This window comes from Cannabis sativa, chromosome 2 (assembly GCF_029168945.1).
Source record: "Cannabis sativa cultivar Pink pepper isolate KNU-18-1 chromosome 2, ASM2916894v1, whole genome shotgun sequence".
NCBI classification, from domain to species: domain Eukaryota; kingdom Viridiplantae; phylum Streptophyta; class Magnoliopsida; order Rosales; family Cannabaceae; genus Cannabis; species Cannabis sativa.
Genome location: NC_083602.1, coordinates 28,701,944 through 28,710,288, shown reverse-complemented (window position 1 = coordinate 28,710,288; position 8,345 = coordinate 28,701,944).

The following is an 8,345-nucleotide window of genomic DNA, read 5'->3' as shown; positions in this document are numbered from 1 at the left end:
AGCATTTCTACCATATACATCAAATTATGTCATGAATAAGAAGGAAATTGACTTTCATGAATTAGTCAATGACCTTCAAACTTATGAAAATTTGATTGGAGGACCCAAAAGAAAGGGAGTAAACCTCACAATCCTAGGAATGGTAATGGGACGACCAAACCTGAAGCAAATGTTGCATCTGCTTCAAAGCCCAAATCGAAGAGGAAGTGGCACAACACTAAGAAGCGAACAAAAGCCAATAAAAAGGCTGCTCCTTCCGGTGATGCTACACTTAAAGGAAAGTGTTTCTACTGCAATGCGAAAGGTCATTGGAAACCCCAGTGTCCTAAACTTCTTGCAAAGAAACAAGGTATTTCCATTTATAAACTTTAAGAGTTTAGTGAATTATTATCCAATTGGATTTATGATTCTGGACTAAACTTTGTTTATTTTTTTTCTTCTTCTTATAGGCCAAGCTACTTGAACTCAGATGAGTTGGATGAGAAAGCTGGACCAATGGTGAAATCGTCCAGATGAAGATGAAGCTCTTCAATTTTTTTTGAATTAATTGTTTTAGTTTAAAGAAAATTTGGATTTCAAATTTTAGTCAGGGATATTTATCACTGTTTCTCTCATATTGTTGCAATACATTTTTTTTTTATTAATAAAGTTTCTAATTCTCGAAATTCACTATTGCAATTTATGAGATTGAGCTTCATTTAATTTATCTTCATCAATTATTACCACATAATATTTATATGTTTGTATGTGTAAGTGTTTTTATTATTGATGCAAATTCTATAATATTTACAACTCTTCATAGAGTTATATTAAATAAACACTAGAAATTATTTCTATGTTTATCAATAATTGTTAATTCTCAAACAATTATTAAGAATTTGTTTAATAAAAGGATCTTATGATCTGATAGGGGTGGAGAAAAGTTAAGAAAACTATGCAGTTCAACGATCTTTTATATCTAATGAACTCTGGATAGTATTCAACTCCACATAAACTCTATCACACTAAGAGAATCATGATCTTTACAACCTTTAGGGGTGGATCATAATCTCTATATTCTTAGGTGTGGAGTACATTCCACAATTCCCTATGAAACACATATCTTGTTTAAACATGGAAGTAACATAATGAGTCAGCTATTGTCAATATAAATTCTTGATCTTGATTGTATGTTCCATTTCGTTTTTACTGTTGTAAGTAAAAGTTTGATACCTTTGAAAGTTCTTTGTTAAAGTTTCACACTACCTTAATTGAGTGGGAGAATTTTAAAGTTCTATACCCATATTCATTAGGTTGATAATTGTGATAGGTACTTAAGAACACTACTGAAAAGCAAATCTAACCATTCACATGGATAGGTATAGCTTATCAGAATTATGAGAATAAGATAAAGAACTCTAGTTCAGTCCATTCAAATGACTTGAACCAAGAATTCTTAATCCTCATAAAATTTGATGGTATCTTAATTTTGATTACTTTATCTCTGGCATGTATTTTTCACTTCAAATACTAGTCTGCTATGTTGATGACTTAGTCTTGACTTAAAAACTCAGACTAATACAAAAGTCACAACTAGGTAACTCTCCAAACAATCAGAGGTTAAAAGTATTATTTAACTAGACATCTGCTATTGAGTGGGAGCTATCTGAGATGTAATCAAATAGGGAACATTAGAAGATATTCAAGAAGGATTTATGAAAGTGATCTATATGTTAGATATTAAGGAACTGTGTATCAGTTGTCTTTAATCTCATCATCTAATTTCGAAATTTCTATGAGATGGTGCTTACTTTGGGGGTGGAGGAATCATTGTAAAATAATTCAAGCTCTACCAGAGAAGAACTATAACTTGGTCTATTCGAAAATACCAGAAAGTTATATCACTGAAGATAAGTCTACACTGTATTATCTCAATTACATATTTTAAAATATGAGAGATATGTCTTCTGTTAATTCAGATGTACTTTCAAAACAGTAAAGATTTCAGTATCCCTTGATGAGTAAAGCATATAGTAAAGGATGTTTCATAAGAGTATTTATGAACTAGTTCCAGAAGTTTGGGTGGATTCAAATATACTACACTTGATCTGAAGATCGAGACATCAGATTGACCTATTTGCACAGTTTGTTTTATATTAGTGCAAGTGGGAGTTTGTTGGGTTTTATGCCCTAAATAAAACTCTTTACAATCTGATTAGTTATCAACATAAGAAATTTGAAGTGATTGATGTTTGCATGAATTCTACATGCTAATGGTTTAATATGTTTATTACATTCATACACACAAAATCAGTTAAATCCAGATCATATGTTTATTCACAATTACAGTATCGTCAACACAATGGAATGTGGTTGTGATCATATGTATCAAAAGTTTTGGTCCCTGTTTCATCAGTGTTATTGGATTTACACTAATGTGATAATCAGCGATGATGTGTACTTAAACTTGGAGTAAGTGTTATGTTCTTTCCAGGACATTAGTAAAGTATACTAGTTTCGAATGTATGGAGTATACATTGGACTGGACCGATATTGCAACTAAGTTAAGATATTACAAACTTACCGTTATACATATCTTTCCAAGTCAATATCAGTAGTTGATCTTAAGATTAAAAGAATCTAAATCCTGATATGCTTAGGCTCAACTCAGGAGTGCTATTCATGTTCTTTGATTTATTAGTTAAGCCTACTTTTGGGTCAGGGTGATACGTATATTTTGGGAACATGATAGTATGATTGAGTGGGAGTGCTGAACATAAATATGGAATCTATAGCTTCTACTGGTGTATAGAAGTCAAGTGATGATTCCCTTCGAGCTTAGCAAATAGAAGTAAATGGATGAGCTCTTGTTTAACTGACTAATTATTAGATCACTAAACACCATTTACAGGTAGCTAAGTGTTTTAAGGGGCAAAATACATTGAGGGGTGAGAACGGTAAAGAAATCCCATCTCGATGTAGATCATCTATATAGAGGATCTTTAAATCACAATAAGATTATAACAATGGTTAAATGAGATAGTATATTGATATTGTGGAACATACAATATGCTCTATATAAGTCTGAGAGTGCAATTCTAAGTTCTAAGAGTGGATTCAACGAAGAATTAATAAGTAGGAATTTACTTGGTAAATTTGGTTCACTTATTGGAAGCTCAGCATATAGAGCCATGGTCCCCATTCTAGTTGAGAACATTCTGCTTGTAAGACTCATTAATTGATTCGTGATTGATCAATTATGATTCTAAAGTTAGACTATGTCTAATTTTAGGAATTTTTACTAAGCAGGGGTGAAATTGTAAAGAAAAGAGTTTCTAGGTTTATTTATTTATTAATGGACTTTATATGTCTAATTAATAATTAAATTAAATGACAATATTATTTAATAATCTATTTTAGTTATTAAATAATTAGTTTTGGCATTTAAAAGGTTAGAATTGGAAAATTGGCATTTTTGAGAAAATAGAGATAAAATTTGATAAAACTGCAAAATCAAGTGAGGCCCATTATAACACCATGGCCGGACACTTAAATGAGGTTTTTCAAATTAATCTTTTCAATATTTTAATGCCAAATAAATCCTAACCTAAACCTAGTAGTTGGCTATAAATAGAAAGTGATGGCTCAGTCACATAACATGCTTTCATTAGTAATCTGACAGAAATTTCTCTCTTCAGAAAAACTGAGCCTTCCCCACTTTCTATACCTGGCCGAAACCCTCTCTTCTCTTTTCTCCTTGATAAATTTCGACCCTAGTGAAAGAGTAAGTGCCCACATACAGCAAGCAGTAACTCAATAATAGATTGGAAGACTGTGAATGATCAAACTTGAAGAAGAAGGACATTCGGGCTCAGATCTTGATTATACTCTGCTACAGAAAGGATTCGAGGGTTAGAGATCTGAGTGGAAGGAGACATTAATTCCGCTGCATCAATGTAAGGTTTTCTTAACTTTATATGTGTTTAATTTATCGTTTTAGAAAGTTCATATTTAGGGTGTTTAAACAACATACTTGTGAGTAGATCTAAGATCCTGGTAAAATAATTTCCAACAACATTATCTCCTTTATTTGCTACTTTATATTCAGACTTAGTCATTTTCTTAGAAAAGTAGTATTTGTTTAAACAAACACTTTCTTATCTAATGACTATGGGATGGTCCACCCCTAATCACTTAGAATAGCTAACAAACATGCAAACCAAGGTTAGCAGTTCTAGCTTTTCTTAAGATTTCGATTAGTCATTCATGAATCTAGTAATGATTTACATTAAGTATACAACCATTGCATCATTCTGAAATTATATAGAAGGATTTAGGCAACGACTAGTAACTAACAATCAATATGCAAATTGAAGTTCTGGGGAGGTAAGTTTGGATATAATTCAAAAATCAAATCAATGATCTTTGAACTGCATATCTACTAACTTTTTCTCCACCCCTATCAGTTCGCAAGATCTTTAACCACTTACCTTAATGGTTTTCCACCATTGCTAGAAATTCATGAAATTTTTCAAACATTTCAAATTTCTTTTGCATAAGGTAAAATCTAGAGTGATCGTTTTAAGAATACAACGAAAACTCATATCCAGCCCTGAATGTACATCCATCTGCGAATGAGATGACCTTACTTTCAGTGGATATAGGCATATTAACTCTTTGCAGAGATTGATCTTGTCAAAACCACTATGAACAAGATACAAAAGCCATAGATTTATTTGGTGGTGTCTCTTGAGGACTTGATTTAGTTACATCAAAGAGTTCTTAGAATAGTGAAGTGGATTCTGGTCACAGAATACTCAACTCATACAATTTTAATCCATTGATAGAAAATAGTTATTAAACACTTGTGAAAGTGTAACTGTATGATGAGTAATTCTTTCTTGGACCACCACTACTAATTTAACTCTAAGTTGATTTGCCCATACAAGTAGGAGATTTCTAAGATTGAGGATTTATATCATTTGGGATAGAATTTCGGGAATATAATCAAATTTGTCATTTAAATTCTTAAGAGAAAATATAGAATGACTTTATATGCTTTATAGACCATTCATCCAATGATATGTCATTGAGCTAATTTGAAATGAATAAGCTAAGAGGAATTAGGATAATTTCGTTTTAAATAAGAATCCAACGATGCTCCGATTAGCGAGAGTTAAAGTAATCTTATTTATACAATCTTCTTGTTTTATATTGTAAACTACTAGTCTAAGGTGTCATCAATTGATGAACAGCTAGATGTTGCATATACAATATTTATCTTTCGAGATCTAACAATATTATGTTAGTTTAATGGTGAAAATCCATTAGGGATTTATCTCATTAGAAAAACAAACCAAGTTATACCAACAATGAAGATTCGAAATTAAACTACAATTTAATAACAGAAAATAACATGGTTCAATATAAATTCATACACAATTCAGAAATTATTAATCACATAGCAAGTAGGAATGACAAGTGAAAATACTAAAACATACAATCCTTAATAATTTCCAAGGTCTTCAACAAACTGATATCAGTGTCCCGTTTAGGCGAGAGTCAGTGATACCATCCATTGAATAGATTTGTCAGCTCATCTAAAATGATAAATATTCTAGCAACCTTTTATTTGATCAAGATTGGAATCCAGCGTTGTCCCGTTTAGGCTAGAGTCAAGGCTATTCTATCTTATGAGCTTCCACCATTGTTTCATATTTTGTAAGTCAAATACAGTCGCCACCATTAGGGTGATCAATACCATATAAAACACTTACAAATATACTTATCTTTTGAGATTAAACGGTGCTAACTTGCTAATGAACGTTCCTCCATTAGGGAGGATTACTCACTAAAACAATAGCTATGTAAAACCAACAATGGAGATCGAATATCCTAATAATAAAGCTCATTATTTAATGAAAGTTGTATTTTCTTCTGAAACTTATTTTAATTTATTTACTTTAATATATATATTTATTTAATTAAAATTTCCAATTTAGAATGAAAAATTCTACATATAAATTTTAATGTAATACTTATAAATTATATTTAGATGGATATGAAAATAACGTGAATTATTTCCATCTTAGTAATAATTTCCATAAGTATTTAGAAAAATATGCAATTTAAGTAGTTTCAAAATTAATTTAAATTAATTTACAACTCAAATTTAATTTTCTATAAATAAATATTGCATTTCGAAAAATGAAGTGTATAAGAATACTACTTTCGAAAATGTTTTAAAATAAAATAAAATAAATCCTGGAAAAATTATCTTAATTTTATGTTGGCCCAAAAATTAATAAAAATTAATTTACAACAAAAATATAATTTTCCTATTTAATTAAATATTTAAGAAAAATTTCAAATATTTAAGTATCATGATGAATATCAACTTAAATATTAATTTTCTATTTAATTAAATACACTAGAAAAATACTTCAAGCAAAATAGATAATATCTATCTAGACTTTCATTGACTAATTAATTCAATTTCTAATTATAATATATTTCAGTTCATTTATTTTAATTAATCATTAAATGAAAAAATTATTGATTTAAGTTGGTCCAAAATTAGAATAAATAATTTTAAACTTTAATCTATTTTTCAAATAAAATTCGAAATTTCTACATTAAAGAAATGCAATTTCGAAATTTTGGGAAAAAATTAATAAAATAAAATAAAAAATATATTTTGAAAATTATTCAAATTTAAGTTATTCTGAAATAAGATTCCAAACTTAAGATAATTTTCAACTTTAATTAAATGACATGAAAATAACAATATTTAAGTATCATGATGAAAATCAACTTGGATATTGAAATTTTCAATTTAATTAAATGTATTAAATTCAAGAAATAAATAATTAAGTATAGAGGAAACTTAATTATTAATTCTAGTTTAATACTAGAAAAATATACTAAACATAGATTGTACCAAAATTAATTATGAAACAATTAATTTTACAATCAATGATATTTTCCTATTTAATATTAGAAATAATAACTAGTACTAGAAATAACTATCTAGAATATATATCATTAACTAAGTGTTTTTTCTAAAATTAACTTTAAAATATTAAATGAAAAATAAATTTCATATATTTTAAAAGTTAATTATGTTGCTAATTCAGTTTTAATTAGGTTAGACTAATATAATTAACCTAATACAATTATTTAAATAAGGCAAATGGGCCTTCAAAATTGGGGTAGTTCATGTGAGGGGGAGCTGGGTTCAGTATGTCGTACCCACTTCTATTGGCCCCCAACTCTCACACAAGGCCCAAAAGAGAGAAATTTAACCTTTAAATAAACAATTGTTATTCATTGAATAAGCCCAAATCTAATTGGGCCTAAATAAAATTACTTATGTCAAATTTTAGCAACCTAGTCCATTTACTTAGTAAAACTTAAATGGGCTTCCTATATGCATCTAAGCCTAATAGCAAACATAGGCTCACACAGGTCAAATGATTTGGATGGACCCTATCATGTTACTAGGTTCACACAGATGAAAGAAGTACAAAAATTACCTGTTACAAATTATTCATAAGATCTATTGACAATTGGACTATGATTAAAATCAGATCATTGGATCTGTCAACAAGTTAATCATAGCAATTTAGATCAAATAAATAATAGGTTTGTTAAAAAAGTTTTTGAATAAACAATATAAATTAAACAAACATTGTCCATGTAACAAATGTGAAATAAGATATTAATATAATTAAATTATTATTCTTAAACTAACCAAATAAATTTTGAAAATTTAAGGTTGTTAAAACAAACCTTAAAATCTCAAAATAAAAAAACTAATTTCAAAATATCTAGGTTTATTTGAATAAAATTAAACTAAATATCAAATAAGTTCAATGATTTGAAAGAAAGAATCTTCAATATCACTTTCAAATCTTATAATTTAAATAAAATAAATCAATTTTAAAATAGATATGGTTAGATAATTATTATTTTAAGAAAATAATAAATAAATAATAATTACCATAATTATATGTCAAAATATCTCGAATTAAGCAATATTCAAATTTCTACAAAATATCTAAGTTATTTATACATTTAAGATATGATTTATAAATTTCCAATAAGAAAAAAAAATGATACATATAGAAAAATATCATTTTTAAACTTATAATTTATAAATAATTAAATATTTAACAAAATAACAAATTTTGAATTTGAAAATATTATGGTAAGTGTATCTATAAAAATATCTATGTTAATTTCAAATTTATTAATTATTTAATTTGTCATAGAAGATAATTTTAATATAATATTTTAAATAAAAAAGACAAAGTTATCTTTTAATTTAAAATATGTTAAATATAAAAATATCTAATCTTATAATT